The sequence below is a fragment of the Ammospiza nelsoni genome, chromosome 13 (genome assembly GCF_027579445.1).
Source record: "Ammospiza nelsoni isolate bAmmNel1 chromosome 13, bAmmNel1.pri, whole genome shotgun sequence".
NCBI lineage: Eukaryota > Metazoa > Chordata > Aves > Passeriformes > Passerellidae > Ammospiza > Ammospiza nelsoni.
In genome coordinates, this window is record NC_080645.1 from 9,459,812 (window position 1) to 9,482,949 (window position 23,138).

The 23,138-nt window shown below is 38.9% G+C and overlaps 1 long non-coding RNA gene across 1 annotated transcript in view; it reads right to left on the minus strand.

The window, feature by feature from the left end:
- The window catches only part of LOC132079227 (uncharacterized), a 43,738-nt gene extending 21,910 nt beyond the window's left edge, over window positions 1–21,828 (minus strand). Inside the window, exons 1-2 of the long non-coding RNA XR_009419365.1 lie at window positions 21,740–21,828; window positions 13,145–13,254 (exon numbers count right to left, since the gene is read on the minus strand). This is a non-coding gene — a long non-coding RNA (uncharacterized LOC132079227). The remainder of the gene's footprint in view (window positions 1–13,144; window positions 13,255–21,739) is intronic.
- Between the last annotated feature and the right edge of the window lie 1,310 nt (window positions 21,829–23,138).

Here is a 23,138-nt window from a genome sequence, read left to right on the forward strand (position 1 = left end):
TTCATATATCACCCAAAGTCAGCACTCCAGCTACCCTCTGACTCCTAACACTGCTTCTTAGCACTGTTTATACGCAGAGTACTCTTCAATTTTGTCTTGAGCATCATCTAAATTCTTTGCACAGCACATCTTGCCTGAGGGACATCCCAGATAACTGTTAATTTTCTAAAATCTGGAAATATTACAGGAGAACAGCATGTAGGATATACTACAGAAAGAAAAGCCCCTTCATCTGGGTGGGTAAAGCATCTATTCAGACTTCCCCAGCTCTAGTTTATACACATTGTGTATGTATTAACTGAAATGTTTACCAAGTCAGCTGCATTATGTTAATAATATAAGTCGGCCTGTATTGAAAACTTGAGACAAAAAGATATTTTATATATTTCAATCAGAAAAAAACCCTCTTCAAACAAAAATGAATACTTATGCAGAACAAATTAAGTGATTCACTCACATCAATAATATCCAAGTAACATAGTTACTTCTTCTGAAGCTTGTTTTTAATGGAAATCCACTTTTCTGTCACATACAAATGGCTTATGTAGAAACACCTATGAAAAATATTTTTTTTTATTTCTCTGTAATCATGATATGTGTACTCCTTATGTATCTGGAGAACAAAGTTTTAATATTGTGATTGCAAATTAATATTTAACCTAAAAGAATACTGCGATTTCTGAGTTCTGAAGCTTTTTTCTACTTAAAAACATTTACAGTGATGTAGTGCACATTTTAGGATATTAAGAATGACATAAAAATCACCTCAGTAACATGATGCAAAGCAACATACTAGCATCGAATCATTCCAGTGGATCAATATAACTCAAAGAATTTTTAAGAGGAAAACATCACAAGGATCATGTAACGGCAATGTTCATCCTGTGCATCTATCAGATAGCCCAGAGCTCTTCACACCACTTTCTTCTTATCCTCTTCTCACTATTAAAGTTTCCAGACCATTAATAGCCCCTTGATGTTCTCTTGTGTTACCACCCTTGGGTGCCCAGTATTCCTCAGTTCTCTGCAAACCATCACAACTCCAAATAGAACAGCCTCCAACAGCTCAACACCAGCACAGCCCCAATGACCAAGCAAAGGTAGCTAAGAAAAAGAGTGACTTTTTTCAGTGTTATGAGGATAGTGGCAGAGCAGAATGAGCAAGTATAATGGCTTTCTCTAAAGGTGACATCTTAAGAGTGCTGCCATCATTGTGCAACAGGACCGGCCCCATCCAGTACAGCACAGACAAGAGATGAGATGGGCTGAAATCTGGGATGCAAAGGAAAAAGGCTCATCACACATGACTGTACCCCTGTGAAATAGGGACTGTGTGCCTGCAGCTGATGGGGAGGAATTTGTAATACCATGGGAACTGGGATCCACTGGTGCTGAACTGCATTCCAGGGGCTAAAGACACGTAGAGGATGGAAATGCAAACATTACCATGGGGTAACAACACAGCCACACTTGTGCCACTGGTAACACCAACTGTGTTGAGTGGTGCTTTAGAGTCAAGGAAAAAACTACAATGAACAACCCCTATGTGAAAACCTCACATACACACAGCACCATCCAGTAAGGGTCAAGGCAAGGCCAACAGAGACACTTGTGTGGTGGGTTTGAAGAGATTGTTCTGTTTACCTGCTCAGTTTTGCACAAAGCTCTAAACAAGAGGCTGATTTCTTGTCTGGGCAAACGCGTTGTCAGGAGAATTCTGACATCATAAAGCAGACCCTCATGTATCTGGGATTCTCATGTATGTGTTTTCACAGGGAAAAGCCAAGTCATCTTGTATTCTGAATTCAGCCTAGATTTCCTGTATCCAGATAACACATCCCAGGAAAACCCAGACACACTCAGTTACATTTTTGTCCTACCATGTGCAGCAAATCCAGCATAGCTGCAGCATACAACATTTCTGCACACAACCAGCTCATCGGTTGTGATTCCTGCTCACAGCCCCAAATACATGACAAAGTTTTGTTCTAAGTAAATGGGCATCAGACTGAGACCCTCAGTCAGAAATACGGATGGTAAAGCCAGAATTCAGCTTCAGAGTGGGTCTCAAATTAAAATGGAAATACCTTTGTGATAGACAAATGAAAGCTGAACAGAAACTTGTCTTGTGCATTGGAGATACTTAACACAAATAAAATCACACCATCTGATAATGACACAACCTGCAACACTTCATATCAATCCTAGACACAATATATTCCTGAATGTATCATAAACCATAGTAAGCACCCTGGCAATAGGCAATTTTCAAAGTTGCTGAACTTCTGCAGGGCACAAAGTATCTGTATTATATAAAAGCTACACATTAAAATCTATCTTTAAAAGCATTTTCCATTCTCTTTGGTAGGTTCTCTTTTTCACCAGACAGTAACTATCCCCATCCTTCTCCCTCCCATAGCCAACAACAAAATGAAACAGAAGCCATAGTGCTAATTGATAATTTATAAATTCTGCATGAAATACAAATTAAAATCCCACTGATTTCATTCTATCTAATTAACAAATTTTTATGTAGTCCTTTAACATGCATAAGCTCATAAATCACCTTCCCTATAATACACTGCAGTTACCAACCTAATGAACTGAAAGGAATGCTCAAAAAAAAACCCAAACCCAAGATTTGGGCAGATAATGCAACTTAATAACTCAGCATACAAAACATTAAAATTATTATTAGGATTACTACCCTCTTAGCAAAATAGAGGTGTCACATCAATTTTGATTTCTATGTCTGTATTCAACAAGAAGCCAAAGTAAATGGAGCTTTTAATTTTAATATGCTTACTTATACCTGCATAATTTTTAAACTTTAAAAAAGCCACAAAACAGATGTCTCTACTGGAAAAAAATAAAAACAAAATAAAAAATCTCCATGGCTCAAACCCAGCCATCAGACAAATTCAAAGAATCAAAAAAACATGCATTTGAATTGCTCCTTTACAAGTGGCCAGTAAGGCACTTTGTGAAAATTACTGGTTTTCAAATGATATTTAAGTCTCACTTAGAGAGGAAAAACTCTTTCAAAGAATAATAGATTTTTTTTTTATTCTATCTTCAATGGTCAGATTTCCATAATATGAACTGCTTGATAGTCACTTTCCCTTTAAATTATTTTTTAACCATACAGGCAGTCACATCTGATTTCTGATTCTCCTTACCTTACTTTTCCTTTCAATTACTTCAGTTCTTAATACGAACAATAAGAGTGCTCATTGCATGTCCTCTGTGGGACTCCTGGAACTTAGATACTCAATAGACAGGTGCATAGATAAGGATTCAAAGTCTTTGTTCCACTGTCCAGACAGAATATGTTTAATCTTTTTTCTACCTTTTCTATGCCATTTAAACTTTAACCTAGTAGTAACTTTTACTGCCTTGATTCACAATTCAAAGGTATAAAGATGAAAAGTCCTTGCCTTGGAACGTAGCTTGAAAACTTCATTCTTAGTCTGTATTTCTTTTGAACTTCTTCTTGTGGTTTTTGTCTTTATTTTTCCAGGGTGCCAACTTTACAGTATAGGACTTTCCAAACCTAACAGCAGGGCTACTTGGAAGGAAGAAAAGTAGAGCAAATTTGCCCAGAATCAGCTCACCTTAATGGAAAATATTTAAATTACTGACCAGGGTTGATTAGAGGGCAGTGAGTTGATTTCCTCCCTCATCTTCTGAAATATGTTACTAGTGACAGGCTATTATATTTAATTGTAAACATACACATCAGCCCAGCAAGCATGGGACAAAGAGCCAGTATAAAAGTAAAAGAAAAACCACACTCTGTACAGCACAAAACACATCACATTTAATTGTATGGAGATAATAACTTACAGTCACAATCTTGGTATATAAGTGACCATGACCATCAACAGTGTATCTGTGTAGCTAAAAGAATAAACCTTTTGCATTAGCTGAGATAGATGTTAAAAGCATGGATCTTTCAGATCAGATAAACACAGACATTTCTGGAAAACTCCAGTCTCTTCCAGGAGCATGAAAGGTGGCACTGCAGTGTGTCCCACTGGCTCAGTCACAACACCGTGACCTCCAGTGCTGATCCAGTGCGGTGCCAGAGGCACGGGCACACTGCTGACCTGGCACCCTGCTCCAGAGGGACAGCCTCCACCAGAAGGGTGAGACACCAACCAGGTCAGCTTGCCAGAGGTCACCTGTGAGAGCCCATCTCACTACTTCAAACTTCATGTGGGAGCTATCCTAACAAATAACAGGTTCCTCTGATTCTTAAAATGTGCTGTCTTTCACCTCTCTCTTGGATTAGGGAGGAAAAAAAGCAAAGCTGGAAATGGTGTATAATGCCCATTATCTGAACTGCTTTTCAGAGCTAATAGCTGGAAGAGCTTTTGTAGCTCCTTTAGACTTTCCAACAGGACTGTCACTCATCTGTGCAAAGCAGCACTGCCTGCCCACTGCTCAGGGAAAAACACAGCAAGGCCAGGAGGATGCTCTGTGCCTCCCCCAGCACAGCTCCCTGGAGCCCAATTACCATAACCTGCAGCCAGGAGAGGGGAAGAGCAAGCTGTGTGTCTGGGCATGGGGCTTGCTCAGTGACCACGGGAAAACAAACACAGCTCCACAGAGCTGAGCCAAGGGGTCTAGGGCTCCTTGGAATAAGACAATCTGCAGAAACAGCCATCCAGGTTAGCTGCAGGGTTTTCCAAGCCCATAAAACATTTTCAAAGATCTAACTGGATCATTTTCATCCATATGACACAAGTAGCATTCATTTATTTACTTGTTACATAAAGATTTTAATGAGTACAAAGGAAAAACATAGTTGTGCCCATCTAGCATCCTTTAATTAATTACTGTCTTTTCATTTCAGGAAATGACATTCTATCCCCCTTCCTTAAGGAACTATCATTGAATCTAAAAATTATACTTTGTGAAAACTAGCCCAATTATTGCTTAGAATTTTATTAAAACTCTTACTTTGCAAAAACCCCTAAGAGTTAATAAATTGTTTCAAGAAAACATCCATGGCTTATAGAATGTTAGTACATCATTCAAAATACTTCAGAATTACTAGAGCACTGTTCTTTACTGAAGTTATCTTTGCCAATTAAAGAGAGATCAAATGAACACCCCCTTCAACAAGGTGAAAGCCATCAAAGAGGCAGGATTACTGCATACAGACTGTCAGGTAGCAATGTGATTACCAACATAAAACCTGAAGCTATAAAAAAGCATTTAAAGTAATTATGTAAAGGATATGCCCTCACACTTTATCATTTAAAAAACATTTAACTCATTATTTAAATTTACTAACAGATGTAAACTCTTTTCAAACACAAAACTTATGTCCATCACCACATTCTCCATGCCTTGGAAGAAATTTTGATTTTAATTTATTGAGCCCTACAAACTTCTGAATTGCTTCATTCACCATTCAGTCTAGATTTATAACCAGGTAATAAAATTTAAAGGGCATACATATATTGTACTTACCAGCTTCTTCCATTTCAAAAGCCATTGTTGAGGAGCTTCCTTTGCTGAAGCATGTGGCACTTGGGGAAGCACTCCAGATCTAACAGTAGTGCTGGAGAAGTCAGAGAAAATATTCCCGCTACCTCAAAAATCCTAAAGTCTCCAAAAACCCATTTAGAACCATTTAGAGTGTGAGTTAAGGCTGCCTTCAGCAAGAAGAGCTGAGTTAAAAGTTGTAAAGAAAAGGCATGAAAGATCTAGGACAATAACAGACAATTGAAGGATTGACAAAAACATTAGAGGGAAGAAAAAAAGAAGGGGTAAAGACTTGACTGTGACCTGTAAATTAAACTGCCATGGTTCTTACAAAAACTTGCCAACCAGTTTTATACCTCTTTCTTTCCATTTGTGACATTTACTTTGAGTTCTTCACTATTCAAGCTAATGTACAGTCCATACAGACTGTAAAAAACATGAGGTCTGAATCTTTCTCATTTTAAGTTAGTTATAAGATTACCTGAGAAACACAGAAGTTTAAACAAGAGTATTGAATGAATTCTGGAAAATGTCCACAGAGACATTTTCAATGCTCTAAGATGTCTGTAAAGAAGGTCTGATAGGCTTTAAGTTCTTCTGTCTATTTGATTCATCACAGAAAATTTATGAAGTATGTTAAGGCTATTCTTCTCTGGTTTTCCTGCTTGATTTACTGGTGATAGACTTTCAAATTTAAGACTTTAAAAAAATACCTCTGTCTCAAATATTACCCAAAGATATGCTTAGATATCTTATGCACAGGTACAAGTCAAGGAAATCCACAAAATTCAGATTTTTGAATCTCTTATTCCCTTTGGTATATTCAGTATTCCTTTTTGTTATGCTCATGCTCGCAACAACTTTTTAATTTTCCAGCTTTCACACTCTGCTCCAGACCCCCTCAAATTCTAATAAAATGCAAAAGGATCATCTGTGACAAGTCTTACAGGAATTCTTTACTTCATAAAGAAATCATAAAAGAAATAAACCTATTTTAAAACCTCATTGGATTTTTTAAACTTGGTTACAGGGGATAAAGAAAAAAATTAGAAAAAAACTTCCATTAAGTCAGTTTCCATGCCATTTTTGATTCCTTCCCCTGATTCTCTTGGCAGCAGAGAAAATCTGCATGTTTTCTCCATGTTGTGAGTCACTCAAGTAACACAGTCTTGTCTAAGGAAATTTTGAACAGTATAGAAATTTTAAAGTGTATGTATCTAGTAGTAAACTGAAAGAAGGTAATCCTAAAATATAAATATTCATTTGAATTTAGAGCCAGACTTGTCTTTCTATCTTTTTTAAAACTAAATATGCTTTTATTTGTCAGTCTTGAGACAGTCAGGAATGATTGTGTTACAGTCAAAGAGTACATGTTCTATCTAACAAGAAGTTAAACAGATTTCAGGGCAAGTTTTCAACACATTGAAACAAATGCTTCCTTCACCCTTCTTATGAAAGGAAGGGAAAATTCTAATCAATAGATTTTCCCCCATATTCATCAAATCCCAGACACTAATTATATCTCAGGCACAAGTATGGTGCCTGGAATATAGAGCAAACTTTAAGTGGCAGTCAGTAGATTGATTATTTAGTGAAGCAGGATACAGATATAGGCACCCTACAGTTGATAAAACTGTCACCAGTGATATTGATTCTCTAGATTGCTTCCAACAGGTTCTTGCTAATTCTGGCTTCACCTATGACTTTCCATGGTTTTTGTTACTACAGACAATAAACTCACAAAACATCCCAGTTGGATCAAGGAAAACAGCCCATGTCCTGTACTCTTGATTCACATATGGATATTTAGCCCTTTGAAACCTGTCCTCAGAGGTTCAGCAGAATCACAGCTGCCCTCTAAATTTACAACAGTGTTTTCTTTGCATCATGTTAGCACACAGGACAAAAGTGTTGCTCAGGGCTTAAGGTGTTGAACAGCAATGCATACCAAAAAAAAGAGAAAGACTGGCTTCTTGCTTAAAGTAACATGAGACAGCCAAACAGTGAGCAGCTTAGTTTCTAAATCACTTTCTCCAAAACACCTTCACCAAACCTAGACGATATAAAAGAAATGAAAACCATATCCTAACCTCCAGCTGATTTGCAATCCCTTTGCATGCAGCAGAATGTTGTGGGTAGTTATGACAGCTCTTCAAGGACAATCATCAGCATTTACCAGTGTGCTGAAATCAGTTTTAAAAAAGGAGATGCCATTACAGAAGATCATGAAGTAATCTAAAAGAGACTGCAAATATACTACTGTTAACCTGGTTAAATTGAGCAAGAATCATACATTGAGAGACTTCAATCTCCTCAGAAGGAATCACTGACCTGTGAAACTGCAGCACTGGAAATGGTACCTTCTGGTGTTCTCTTTTCTTTGGTGACATATGCAACAAAACCAGTTAAAATTCACTAGGCTTTAAAACATTAGCTTGGCATAATATGCCACAATCTGTGAAATACAAACTGTGGCAAGGTAAAAAAAGGACACACATACCACCTTTATGTCAAGCATCTACTGCTGCACACTAACTCCTGGAACAGGCAGGACCTTTGGGCTGAAGTTGTAACTCTCATGTCCTTAATAAATGCTGAAACCAGGTGAAAGTGTTGTTGCCATTAGCTGTGGGCACTCTTCCTTATCCTACCCTTGATGTAACAGTACAAGAGTCCACAACAGACTCAGGCCCTTGTCGCTGTGTTGGAGCAATGTGAGTTTGTGTTCCCAACCACACGTCCTCACATCAGACATGGAGGCAGAATTTCCCTTAAACAAAACCACAGCACTGATAGCAGGGCTCCCTGGGGACAAAGAGGTTTTTGATCAAGAAGTTCCAGCTGTGTTTTCCTGACTCATGAAGGCTGAAGCTGTGGAAGGAACTCTGCTCCATGCTATGGTGGGTGTACCCCGAGTAACAGCTACTGCAAGTGTATTGAGCAGAGGAATGAAAGCAAAAAGTCAAAGGCAAAGGACAGACATCCTTGCCTTGGGCAGCTTCTGATGGGTGGCATTAAAATAAAGCATATGGAAAATTGTAGAACAGTTGTGCAGAGGTTATAAAATTATGTCTGAAATTAAATTTCTCCACTAGTACAAAATGATAGTCCCAAAGAACCCTACTGATTGCTGTTTCTGAACCTAATGGTAGAAGGCAGCAACTTTTATTCTCTTGGTTAACGTGATCAATGTGTTTAATGCTTCTTAAAGTTTATGAATTGTAGCTGCTCTTGGAGCAATGCCAGACTGGTCAGTGTGGGTGAGCTGGAAGGGTTGAAGAGCATTTGCTAAGATTTTCACTTGTATTTCACAGACTAGTTAAAATAATCATACAGCTCAGTAAGGTTTTAGGATTAAATATTTGATACATCTGAAACTAGTGAAAAATAAACAGCACTTGCACCCAATTCTGGACAGCTCCTAAAAGGCTTCAAAGAGGCATTCAGATAGAGCTGTGTTCTCTGTTTCTGATTTATTTTTGCACGAAGTACCAGTGAGCATCCATTTTCAGGATTTAGATGTCCTGTTAAGTGAACTGCTCTGTGTCAGTGTCTTCTGAATCCCTTGAACGACATTGTAGGTTCAGAAGTATGTAATGGGCACACACCTTATAGAATCTGTGCCAAGACAGAATTTCTCTTCGTACATAGAATAATTTCTGTTTGGCTCAATGTCCTCTTCTAAGGTTGAAGCTGACTGAAGTTCAGTGCCACCCAGATCCAAGTAGACTGAGAGTTTGACTGGGTTCATATTACAAATAAATAAGTAAATAAAAGCAAACAAAAAAGCCTTCTTCAAGCCATGTATTTTGTCTATCTGAAATCCATTAACTTAATCTGTATTAAAAAAAAGGAAAAAGAAAAAGTAACAGGAATTCAACAGGAATTCCTCCAATCATCACCTCATTTATGAGCGATATTAACTTAAATCTTAATGCTGCATATAGAAAAAATTTGTACCATACCTCCGGTTGTACTGGTGACTATTTCCAAGGTCAATTTAAAGTGTATGAGTGTATAACTAGTGATTTAACTTGGGGGTCCAGCACCTCTCTCTAGCTAGGAAGTCAGTATTTGAGCACACCTGTCAGCAGAAAGCCCAGTGCTGGCCATGTCAGCCAGAGCCCGAAACAAAACCTGAACAGACCTTCAGCAGCAGCCCCCATTGCAATAGCCCATTACATTCCTCAGGTGAGGAATGCAGAGTAAGATCTTCCTGCTTTTCACAGAATTACCTGGGTATCAAGCTACAATATTGGGGCAAATGAGATTTCTGAAGAATAAAGAACACATGCAGAGTGCCCATCAAGCTACAGAAAGCTCTTGCACAAATAAACCAAAGAACAAAAGATTGGTTTTGACCATGCCACCTACACCACTTTGAACAGTACAGAGCAGTTTTTTGAACAGAAACCTGGTACTTGACATTTCCTGGAACTATCATCAGGAGGAACTTCCAATTTCTAGAAAACAAACATAAGCTATAGTCAGCAGCACTTATTCATGCAGCTCCCAAATGTTAATAAACCTACACTCTTCTGTAACAGAAAAGATGTCAAACTTTCATTTTTGGCTAGTATTAAATGAAAGCCTTTAATAGAGACAATCACCCTGCTGCTTCATTACTTGAGAAAAAATATAAATAATTACTTCTGCATTTCTAGGAATGCTTACTACCAGGTAAATCCCACAGCTTTTTAACCACCACTTAAGCAAGCCAGCTCTATAAAACCTGCCCTGTCTATTCTGCACACCAATTAGGCACCAAATATCAAGGTTATTTATTTTATAGGTGAGGCTCAGCTGCTTCTGTCATGGATGAAGGACACTCTGTGTATGAGCTCACACAGCTGCATCATTCCATTCTGTTAAAGCATAAAGTGACTGCAGCCACCTTAGCCCAGCAGCCCCTCTTGCCATTCCAGCCACACAAGAGCCAAGAGTTCCAAGAGCAAGTGTTCCCAGTTACAGCTTAAAGGAGGTTCAGACAGCACAAGGAAAAGTAACAAAACCATGACACCTCAAATCTGGCACCACATCTATCCCCTCCAAAGCTCATGTGACCTCTACTTGCTTAGTTCAAAATGGTAGAGTCAAGTTGAATTTTAGCTTGTTTTTTTCCTGAAAGATAATTGAAAAATACAAAAAATTGCAAGTTTCTCAGAAAATCAGTTCTCACTTTAGGAGGCTGGGTTTATAGACAATGATATTATTTGGGGTTTTTTGTTTTTGTAATTTGGACTTTGTTCTTTACCCACTTGTCACGTGGCCATGATGTGAAATGCTGAGGACAGAAATACTTCACAAACTTCTTTTTACTAATTAGCAAGAAGAAAATGTTGCAAAGAAGGTTCTACCTTGAAACACGTAATTCTTTAAAACTAAGAAAAAAGTGTATGGACAGACAGCAGTGAGAATAAAGCTGATCTTAAATATTCTAAAACTTCTGGACTCCTGAAAACATAAAACAATCAGAGATCATAGAATACTAGAAGTCTAGATAAAAACCACAGTATAAAAACTTAAGCAAAGAGGATGAAGAAAGATAAAAGATCAAAAACTAAGTCAAGCTCAAAGCAGACACCCAGTATAAAGAATGAAAATTTTAGAGTTTATGTAAGAGTTAGTAAATGTTCTTCTGAAGAAATGTTTTGGAACTTTAAGGAAGATTTGTTCATTTAGTAGAAGCCTTTTATATGTTACTCCATTATCAAAGATTATCAAAGGAATTACAGCAAAAACTATCTTCCTCTAAGTTGAAAAGTTCATCTCCCATAGCATGTCCTTTAAAATTAATACAACTTCAAGTCCTTTTGTGAAATTTGAAAAAGATAAGCCTGAAAATAACACTGTATCTTTTCTATTACAGGGTAAATAAAAAAAATAAACAGGACATGTTTATGTGCTGGCTGCTAGAAAGGTACTTCACAAAGCTCATATGTCTCTTCCTTGCAGGGCCCCTCCAGAAAGGTATCTGTCATGGCCCAGAAATCAATTTATAGAAATACTTGAGCCTGTGCTGTCAAATTATTGGGTAAGATGGAGAAGGAACAAGGCTATAGCCATGCCTGTATCCTATGTGTTTAGTCCAGGGAAAAAGGGACTTACTTGTTCGGGGGGGTTTCATGAACGTGTGAATACTTGCTAAAGCAAAAGTTACTGCTGAAAATACCTTGTTTGAAAACACAGTAGCAGCTGTGTGTTCTACATTACAGTGAAAGCTGATGATATTTTAAGTGTAAACCATAATCCCACAAGTAAGAGCTCTCTAAATTAAAAAGCTTCAGCACTTGTCTCAGCCAGGGGTGTGTGCATGACTGGTGGCTGTGGCTGCCATGGTGAGCACGTGCACACACACACACATTGGGATGGTGGGGAAAAAGAGCTGATAATTGGGTTCTACTGATCCAGTGTATGAACTTTTCCAACCTTGAGCAAGATCTCCACAGGACATACTCACCACAGAGCCAGATCTGTGGACTTCTGCACCACAAAAGTAGTGGTTCTTTGCTGCTTAACAGAACTCAGAGAGATTAAAACAAACTGCTTCCTCTCTACATGGTCCTTTTAAGAAATCAAGGATTTTGCATGTGACAATAGACAGTTAAACCATTTACTTCCTCTTTTTATTTCTTTTGGTAAATTAATAGAATTATTTTAATATTTAAAAACTGTTCTACTTGTGAAAGCAGAGTATTCCTGCTGTAGACAGCAACTTCTGAGAAAATAACACATGGAACTAGTGAACAAACTATCAGCTATGAATATACTCTCTCCTTACAAAAGAAAAGGAGATTGTCTTGTTCTCGTCTCATACTCACTTGCCAGCACAGCATGTAAAAGCTTTGTCTTCTCAACAGGATCAAGAAATCTCCCCTTGAAGAATTTAGTAACCAATACAGAGTGCCAGATTTCACAAGAGAATTTACATGGTGTATAAAGCAGCAGAACATGCACTGCAACCCAACTGTTCCCCAACCGTTCTTCAAGCAGGGTCATCCACTGGGAACACCCTGATGTCCTGGGAGAAGGAACCCAAGGCACAGGCAGCCTGACCAGAGGGATTCAAAAGCTTTGCCTCCCTCAGTAGGAGCGTGCAGCTCCAGAAGTGCTGAACAATTCTGCTGGTCAGGAAGGCAGGTTAATCTTTATGATTTAATAAAGCAACCTTCTTATTTCCCCAGTCTCATCTGTTTGGGTATTTTTACACTTTAAAGCAAATATTGTTACAAAAACTCAGCAGCCAAGCCTGTAAATTAAAGTTACGTTCAAAGATCCTGCATTCCACCATACAACACTGCTAAACTCCAAAGATTTTACTGGAAACAGTCTACCTCCTACAGCTTTTTCTAAGAGGGGGTTTTCTGGGCAGGTGGAGAGGATGGGATTACTTCCTGGTAACATCATGAAATTTTCCTGTCAGGGAGCTCCAGCATTAAAAAAAAATATGAAAATCTTGAGAAGGAATAAATGAGATTCACAAAAGCAGCACATCACTTTAGCATACTTCAAATTGTTGCTTTGTATGAAAGGATGAAGGCAGTTCTGAAGGCAATGTAACCAACAAAAGCAAAACACAGTAGCTACTGGTAAAATTTGTATCTTCACAGAAAGATTAGAAAATAAGTTTCTGGACTTTACTGTTTACCTGACATGGCTGAAACTGGAAGAAGGCAAAGAAATCCAGAGTCACAAAGTCACTTGGGGCAAGACTGGCAATGGATCCTTCCTCCCCTTTCACCTTGATGCAGTCAACATCTCAAAAAAAAAAAAGTCCTATAATTATCCAAATCTTCCCATCCAATGCTGCTTTTTTGTCTAGTTTAAAGTTTAAAAAAATCTATAAACAGGATTTTGTGAGTCCACTTGATTATAGGCAATACAAGTTTTGTGAATTTTGAAAAAAAACTTGGTAAAACAATGCAAAGATTGGCTGCTTTTCTTTTCTGTAATGAAAAATTAATTGCTCAGTCTCACTAAAGAGGAGCTTATACTACACCCATCCCTGTCAGTCTTGACTGTCCCAATAGAAGTGGCATCATCAAAAGAGTGAAATATTAATTCAAATATGTTTTTGACAAATAAAACGAAACAGTTCTTCTACTTTTACAACACACCAAATACATCGCCAGCATTTATTTTGTGTGCATTACTTAAAAAATGAAGCTGTTAACAAGGAGAAAGAGAAGTGCATTTTTCTTTTACAAGTTCACATTAAAAACAGAGAGAAGTTTATGGAAGTGAAGAATTACATGGAACCCACAGCAGCAGCAGAGTTTACCATCACTAAATTAGCTTGAATTTAAATCAGGCTCTGTGATAATAAGACAATCTACCTGCTCAGCTACCATGAGAATGATACTAATGGAATTACCTAGACAATCTGGACACATAAAATGTATTTTAGTGGCTGTTTCACAGTGAGGTCACCCAGTACTAAAGCCTGATGAACTAATTTTGCTAAGAGATTTCAGTGCTCTAGTTTACAGAAGATTGTGTCACATGAGGAAAATCTCCTGGGAAACTTGGCCCTAGGAAAGAGAATGTCAGTAAGTGAAGATTGCTAAAGCTGTGCAACTGGAAGCTCAAGGCACCACGCTGACAACATAAACTGTTAGTGAAGAAAACATACTGCAAACCATATTAAAAGCCCTAAAAATTGCATCAGGATGGTCAGTAGATAGTTTTATGTAAACTCTGAAATCACAAAGGCAGGGTAACCCGCTACCCTCAGCCTTCCTCAGTAGCTGCAGATATCCAGATGGTGTTCAGCACTACAAATGGGATGGTCTGAAGGTTTTCAGAATGGCTCCAGCAAGTCAATATGCAAAACAAAAAAGGAAGAAAGCAAGCAAGATAACTCAAAACTCCCACCAGTTTGCTTTAGTTGTTAGAGGACATTTTTAAAAGTCAGGGAAAAAAAAAATTAGAAAAGCTGTAGGAAATAACTTTAAAAAAAGCCTGACAGAATCAGGGGACGCCTGTAACTAATGAGAAAATGCCAGCAAGCTAGAGAGGAAGATCAGGTCAGAAATGCCAGATATGATGGAAGAACTGTATGATGTGACAGTGGAGACCCTGGAGACAACAGACAAAGACAGAAAAAGGAGAGAAAGAGACAGCGCTCAAGAGATGGTGCCGAGAGAGAGAAAAGAGCAGGTTTTCTGGCAGAGAGAGGGAGGGGAAAAAAATCTGAGGACCCAGGGAGAGCCAACATATAAGAACCCAAAACTGTTTGCCAAGCCTATTTACACTGATTTAGTCATGCAGAGTTGACAGATCTCAAACTAGGAGCATAGTGGGGAGGGAACAGTAAGGATAAGAATGGGCAAGAAGGTAGATTGGAGATTGCTTAAGTTTTTGAAAGGGCTTTTGCTAAAGCAGTTTAAAAGAAAGGTGGTCCACCATATGCAGCAGAGATCTTGTGAAGGATGAAAGGAAGAAAGAGCGAAGCTACAGATCATGCTGATGCCAAACAGACAATGAACATTGAGAAAGCAGCCTTGGAAAAACTAGAGAAAACACTAAATCCAAAAGAGAGGGATAAGAAAGGCCACCCAAGAACATAAGGAATCAAAGTACTAAAGAACAGCAGATTAGAGGACAGAAAAGAGACTGTAGATCAGTGGCCAGACGCAGAGAAATCTCATTTTGTAATCTGTGTAGCCTGAAGGGCAAACAGGCAATACACAGCCAGAAAAAAAAGTATAGTTATAGTACTATACAAGAAGGAATCAAAGTACCATTAAGAATATCCATGAAACAGTTACGCCACAAGTTCCAACTGAAATTAATTAAAAACTTATTTTAAAAAGGAGTCAGGGCTATCATAAGGAAAAGAAAAGCAATATTTAGTTCACTCTCCACATATAAAATTATTTTTAATGGGGAAGCATCACGCTTTCAGTTTGTCTTCTGGACTTCAAACACTCTTGATTTTCTTCACAGAGAATACAGCATGTCAGCCGAAGTCACATAGTTACTCAGAATTTAAACAGCACTAAAACTCACATTAGAATGACAGATACACTGCATTTCATCATATTTCACTGCACTTTTCAGCACCAAAGAAACCTAGTTGCTTAATGAACATTGGGCAAAAAATAAAAACAAACCAACCTCCCTCCCCTAAATCCACAAAGAAACAAACCCATCACAAAACAGAAAAAATCCAACTCCAAAACTGCCCATGTTCAGATCTTACTGTGGAGATCTCAGCTTTGGAGAGAAAGAAGGGTTGTTGTTCAACACAGGCTGAGGAAGTCCCACAATTAAATAGGGAAAAGGACATACTTTTGTTTCAGAGAAGTTAGCATTTGCAGCAAAGCAGATAAAGTGCAAGCATTTCTCACAAACCAAACTGAATCACAAAAACTAAACAGAACCATATTTAGGTACGAAAAAACCAGGACCACTTTAAAAAAATAAAATGTTAAGGAACAGCTGTAATATGAAGCCCATTACATGGGGAGGACAGGATTAGGAATCTAGGGAGTACACACAGCTGGTTTTATTGAGAAATGTTACCTCCTCATACATAATAAAAGCATTGTTAGTGTATCCCTACAAGAAGGGGAAAAAAAATCAAAAGACTCAAGACAGAAGGAGGGCCACTTTTGAGCAACAAGTGTTTACAGGATTTAAGCAGTAACCACAAAGGAGTACTTTTGATAGAACTCAAAAGCCTCAAAGTGGAGCAATTCCCCTACCCTTGCTGTTACAGGGAGCATCATAATCTGTGCATTATCAGGAAGAAATCCTCCATGTGAGTAAGGTTCTTGTATCAGGCCTCTCCTGATTCATGATGCTTATGCCCCCAAACAATGTAAAATATTGACTCAGTTGCAATTTAAAAATAAGTAACTTAAACATATGAGCCCACAGAAAGGGATTTAAAAACCAGATGCTGGTGACAGCTACAGATCTGTGCTGCTAAAGCTCATAGCTGTGACACCTTGTGTGTGAGACAATGGATGTTATGAAGGGAGCAGGGAAAAGCAGCTGAAGTTCTGAATTCTGGCATGCATACAAGCTGAGGGAAGGAACACAGCTCCCCTTCTCACCCAGCCCTAAACTGGTAAAGACTTCACCCTGACAGACACCCAGGAGAGTTTTATAACAGCTGTTTAGCAACAGGTGTAGTGCATAAAAGCATTTTTAAAAATAGCAAAATTCTCACCCATTGGACTGCTGGTTTTGTAAATAATTTATCAGATTTCTTGGTTTTCTTTTTATACACATTAACACACTAACCAAAAGCTAATTCCACCTCAGATTTGTTTCTCTAAGACTCATTTCCACAAAGTCCCTGGTGCAGACACCAAGAGCTGTGTGCGCACCACCAAACGTGGATGAGTTCACACTGACCTGTCCCATGTGTTCAGTTGCCTCAAGAGTGACAAAAGACCTCCTGCTTTAACCAACCCAGTGTAACTTCAGGCTACCACCAAAGGGATGGTTCTGCTCCCACATTTTCCTCCCACAAGCAGCAGTAGATTTCCAGCCCCTCCCTCACACAGGATGTGGACACCATGCAATTATCATATGACTCAGTTCAGCTCCCCTGCATGACAGAAGACTCTACTTCTGTTGAATTCTGAGGAAAGCTTTCTCCTTTCTGCTGCCACACCATCAGTAGAGTTTATGCAAAGGGACAGGCAAGGCAAACAAGCAGAGTGGAAGCAGAAACAGGCAATGCAGCCCCTTTCACCAGGAGCCAGCAGTTACTCCAAGCACGGTGAAATAAGAAATCACTCTGAAATCCAGCTGCAAATCTCTGTCCAAACATATGTGCCTGTAATGCAAGGATCTGCACAATGAGTCACAGCTAAGTGCAGTATTAACACATTTTACTTACAGTCTCCCACTGAAACTTCTTTCCTCACTCATTTTGTTGAGTAGCAATTCACAGTTTCCAAATCCTGGTTTCACTTTACAGTGTGTAGTTAATAGTTAATATCAGCATAAAAAACAAAAACTATCAATGACATGACACCTGCAAAACAAATTTAAAACGAGTGCTTTTAGTTTGTATTTATTTGTCTACCTCTGTCCAAGTTCTCCTCTGAAGCAAACACACTCATGTGTGCTGCATGAATTACCTGGCACTGGCTATTGAGGCTTCCTTCTACTCACTAGTTTAAAAAGGACAATTATTTACAACTGAGGAGAATTTCTATGCTATCTTATGAACAGAATGTAGAACCTAGACCAAGTGTTCCTATCACTGCTGTCACACAGAGTGACAAAGCTCGTCTTTGCCCTATAACATGGAAGTAGGAGCCATGTAGGAACACATTAAGTGCTGTGAAGGCCTGTCCAGAGATGAACAGAATTACTTGTGCAGAATCACATGTCCAGAATTACCTCAGAGATGCAGTGAAAGACCAATGACAAAGTACAAGCCACCCACAAACCAGAATCCAAACCTCTGCAAAAGGCAGGGCCAGCATGTAAGAGAAACAGCTATAAGATCTATGTGTCCCTCACAGAAAAGGAATCTATGTGCATTGGAAATTCACACTACAAGCCTGTGCACATCCTCAGTCAGTCTGCATTGCCATTCTCACACAGGAACATATTTGGGTTGAAAAAATGCAGCCTCTTTGGAAAGGCTGTTTTGTGTCACTGCAAACATCTGCTGCATATATTACTCCCTGTAGGAATAAGCCTCCTACAGGAACCCAAAATCACTGGATGAGCCAGAATAGCTGCAGTACAAAACACATGCAGAGGACAACCCCCTTGCCACTTTGGGGCACTGGGCTTCACATGGAACCACCCTGGGGCTCAGGGACAGCCTCAGCATGAATATATATATTTACATATAAATATATGTACACATATACATAGGCATACTAGGACCTGCTTTTAATATCTAACTGCCAAAGTACCAGGAAAGTTAATTTATGGCTAATTGTTCCACACAGTAATCATTGTCCCTCCACTAAGAAAGCTTCTACAAACTCTTCCTCAAAAGATCACATCTTGGCCATATCAAGAGGTCTTCATACCAGGTTTGTTTTCCTTAATCAGTCTTCATAAAATAAATCCCTCCTTCTGTCCAAAGCAAATCTCTTCTTACTTTGACAGATCCCTGGTTTTTTCTCTGGTAACCTTCAGCTTTTTTTCCTCCCAGTACAAGTCAGCAGCATTCACATTTTTCTGTATTTTCTCCTTCATTCACACTAGTTATTAAGGCAACCTAACCCTTCTCAAGACTATACAGCAAATTTATTTTATTGATTCCTTATCTCCCTATCTACCTCTGTATCTCTGACATTTTCTGACTCTTTTTTTCTGGATATCCCACCATTGCTTTCAGCTCACTAGCCTAAAAATCAGACTACTTATTCTCCATCCATAAGCTTTCCTTTTCTGCTGTGCTTCATTTACTGCTTTCCCTAACAATACATGCTGTCTGCCCTGCTCACCTTCTTGATTTCCTTCAACATTTAAAATTTTGCAAAACAGGCTTAGAACTGTCCTGCATAAACTATAGGAACGTAGCCAACTATTTCAAATCATTTCTGAATCCAGGTTCAGCAATCCCACTCCCCCATCCACCCTATGTGTGGCTCTACCAAGCTATCCCTTATTGCCCTCTTTCCAACCTTGTCCGCTCCTGGTTTATGCCTCTCCTAAGCCAGGTACCCCCACCACCATCTTTCAAACTTCTCCTCTGCATTTGTGATGTCCTGAATTCTCAGAGAACCATCTTTTTCTTTCATGCAGTTGACATTTACAGCCTCTACTCTCATCAAATATTGGAATATTTGATGCCAGAACTTCATCTTGTAAGGTGCTTTTCTACATAACTGTTCAAAGGTGAAAATAGAAGCTGTATTTTTTTAAATCTTAAAACTATTTATTGGTCCTTGACATACGGAGCAACTGCAACATACAGGTGAGGTGAGTGAGGTCTCCTCAGGCAAATTTCCAGATAAAGCTGTTCCTGATCCTAACCTGGAATTCCCAAACTGAGGGCCCACCATGTCAGCCAGCACCCAGTGACCAGGATGTGGCTCCTGGCACTAATTCCCTTATTCACACTGAGGTAAATCAATAGAAACTTTAAGTACCTTGCATTCACCCCTCATCCCTGGGGCCATCCAGTACTGTGTCCATCTTACACTAACTCTTATTCACAAGCCTTAAACACCCTTGGCCTTGCACTAACTTTTTTTTCAGTGTTACAGGCTGAAATCTCCTACTCTATTTCAGTAGCATTGTCCTCTGCTATGACCACAGGAAAATGATACAAACAGTTTGAAAACTGATCATTAACAGTTCCTAATGCCAAGAGCACTTTTCATCTCCTGTAAATCTTAGCGTATCTGGGGATGCCAACAAACTTTGGGATTCCCAAGACTGCATTTTGAACTTTTTCCAAAGCTGTAGGCTTCAAGAGAGAGGGCACAGTGAACCTCCGTGTTCCCCATTGTGCAGGCTGCACTGCCTGCCCTGCCTTGTTGTTGTAAGGCTCCTTCAATTCTTATGGATGTCTGTAATTCTGCTCCCCATTAGTGCACCAACTGCCATACCTTCCAGAGTAATCAGCATCACTCAGCCTCCACTTTCCTTCTTGGATTTCTCAGTCCCATTAATTTGAAAACAGATGAGAAAGAGAGTTAATACTGACACTGGGAGCATCATATTAAAGATGTCTTTGGTCTCCATTTGCTTATGGAAACAAGTGACAGCTTGCTTAGACCTGACTGGTCACCATTGCAGATCATCTTTTAATGATCCAGTGCTAAATCCATTTTACTTGACAATTTTATTTGCCCCGAGATGCTGATCAGTCAGCAGGCAAAGCAGACAAGCAGTATTACCCCTGGTGTGCTGTGGGAGTACAGGCATGAGTAATGTTATAGAAGCCTGTGCAGATGTGGCAGTGGTGGTTCAGCCCCAATACTTGTCTCTGTTCTCTGTGAGGAAGAAATTTCTGATAAAAGAATAAAATATATAGACATTAAAAAATTGTCTTGAATTTGACTTGTTTTGGATAAATTCATTGAGACCTTAGGCTGGGGTCCCAGCAGTCTGCACACCAGCCCTCTGAGCTGAGGGGCTCTGTAAGAAGCAGGTTGTTCCCCATTCTCCTTCTAGGCCATTAGCTATTCCTTTGATTAGTTTGCCTTCATCCCTCGGGGCCCTTCCCTGCACATAATGTGCCACACTCTGTATTACTCTTAGCTCAGTTTTCAGAGCACTGTAGAACACATTTTTCACTCTGGGCTGGTCCAATATGAAGTCATTTACTTCAGATTTCTTTTCCTTCCCCTGATTATTGAAAATGAAATATTACAAGTCACCTAATATTTTTTAGCTTCATTCAACTCTTCAAAAGCTGTAGAATATCCTAATATCATGGAGATGGGTGAGAATTACATCCCAAGAACGCACAGAAATCAAATGTATGATTACATCCTTTGCAGTTCTGGGCTCCAAATTAGACTGTCAGGTTTGCATGTAGTGCTTCCTCTGACTTCTGTGGGAATTGCACATATGAAACTAACAGAATAATCAGGCCCTGAAAATTTGAGCTTGTGTCCCCAAGCATATCTGCTACATTTTTAAGTGATTCAGTGTGAGCTGCATCTGTGACCCCACAGCAACAGCAACAGCTGGGAGTATGTGCTGGCACCCAGAAAGCAAGTGCTGCCTTTCCACATGGGATATACTGCACTCTCCAACCTGCCCTGCTTGGATTTAAAGCACAAACTTAGCTATAATATAAAGGAAATCTTTCTGTTACCATGACATTGAGCAAGAAAATAAACATTAAGCTCCCTGGAAAATGAAAAAGAAGGTATCAGAGCATTTTAGCAAGTCTAATGGCAGAAGGCAGAACCATCACAGCACAGTGTAGAAGACAAATGAAAATGGTGATTTTGATAGCTTGAAATGAGAGGAAAATAATTAAATAATCTGCATACAGAAAATGGCACATTTCAGATACTCTTTGTTCCAACCAAGTGTTAGAAAAGTGGCATTTTTACAATCCTAATATGGTTTTGAAAAGCTGTTTCTTTTTTTCCTGAATTCCCCAACTAAAGCATAGGATTAGATGCAAAACTCACCACTCACTTCTTAGAAGATTAAAAAATTAGATTATTTAAATAAAACAAAAACAATCCCTAATAAAACCAGAAACAATTCTAAAACACCAGGCATTTTACCTATTATCTGTAAGATATTGCATTATTCCAAAAGAAATATGGATTCAAGTATTTCATACCTGGTCCTGATGGTTCAGCATGCCAATTTTTCAAGTTCAGGCTGACTAGCCACTCAGGAAAGCAAAAGGTTATGTAGATTACCACATCTGAAAATGAAGGGTACATAAGCAGTTAGCACTGCACAAGCACACACTGAAGCTGGCAAGAAGAAAATACAAGATCCTCAAAAGAAAAACAAAATAATTACAGCACTTCAGATATACACTTGATATAAAGTTTCCAGAACACATATCTTATAGCCTTTTTTGTAAAAGTAGACAAAGGTATTAATATTTAAATTCCAGTCTTTATTTTCTGTACTTGACATTCTTTTTTTAACAGATGGTAGAGAACTTCCAATGAGAATTCAGTAGAAATCTCTTCATTCAACAGATACAGGAGTTACAATGACTGATGGGCTCAGAAATGTTACACAATTTGTGTGCATCTCTCTTTAGGACAGCAGTGAAATCCTAATTCAATATGTGCACCTTTAAGGAGATGACCTTGCACTGGGATATTATTCAAATACATCAGGCATGTAAGTCCCCTTTTATAGTGTTTTAATTTTGATTGAAATAAGATGCCTCCTCAAAAAAATGTAAAAATGTTCTTTTCAGTTTGCAGTACATCTGTAGTACTGATGTGTTGGCCTGTTTGTCATGTTATAGTTGGCACAGACATGGGGGCTTCTTTGCCTTCATTTCACAAAAGAACAAACCCCCCTGCTACAGACAGGAGCCAGGCATGGTATTTTCAGCCAGTCCATAACCCACCTGCTCTGCCCAAGCCAATGAAGTACAATCAGGACCACCCAACCTAATGTTAATAATTTATTTCATGAAGTTGTCCATTTTAGAGCTGAATTAGTGAAACGCAAGTGAACGGAGCCAAAGGCTCGGACTGGGCTGCCATTTTGACATTCTCATCAGGGAAATGATGCTGTAAACACCCATACTTGATTCACATGCATGGTCTCTTGGTTGCCTACAGTAATGCCCATCTGTTCAGATGGCATCATGCCCACTCAAGTTGCTCAAGGGAATACATGCTGGGCAGTGATTGGCTTAGGTAAGTATTTTTCAAACTGGGTCGGTGTCGACCTCCTTTTGGGAAGGCCCAAGAGGAAAAGGAAACAAAAAGAATTTTCATTTTTTATTTTAATGGATTGTTTTCATTTAACATTCAGCAAAAACACTGTCATCTATAAAACATGCAGTAGATGGTTTTGCTAATTCCTTGGTACCTGTGACCCCAGCAAGGAAAAATAAATTCAATTGTATTCTCATTTTTTAAATAAATGAGTTGAACCTGTTATAAAGTCACAGTCCATGTAGCATTAAGACCATCTCATCTGCAGAAACAAAACCTGTCTCAGCAGGCATCGTCACATTCTGACAATTGAACTAATTTCTTCTC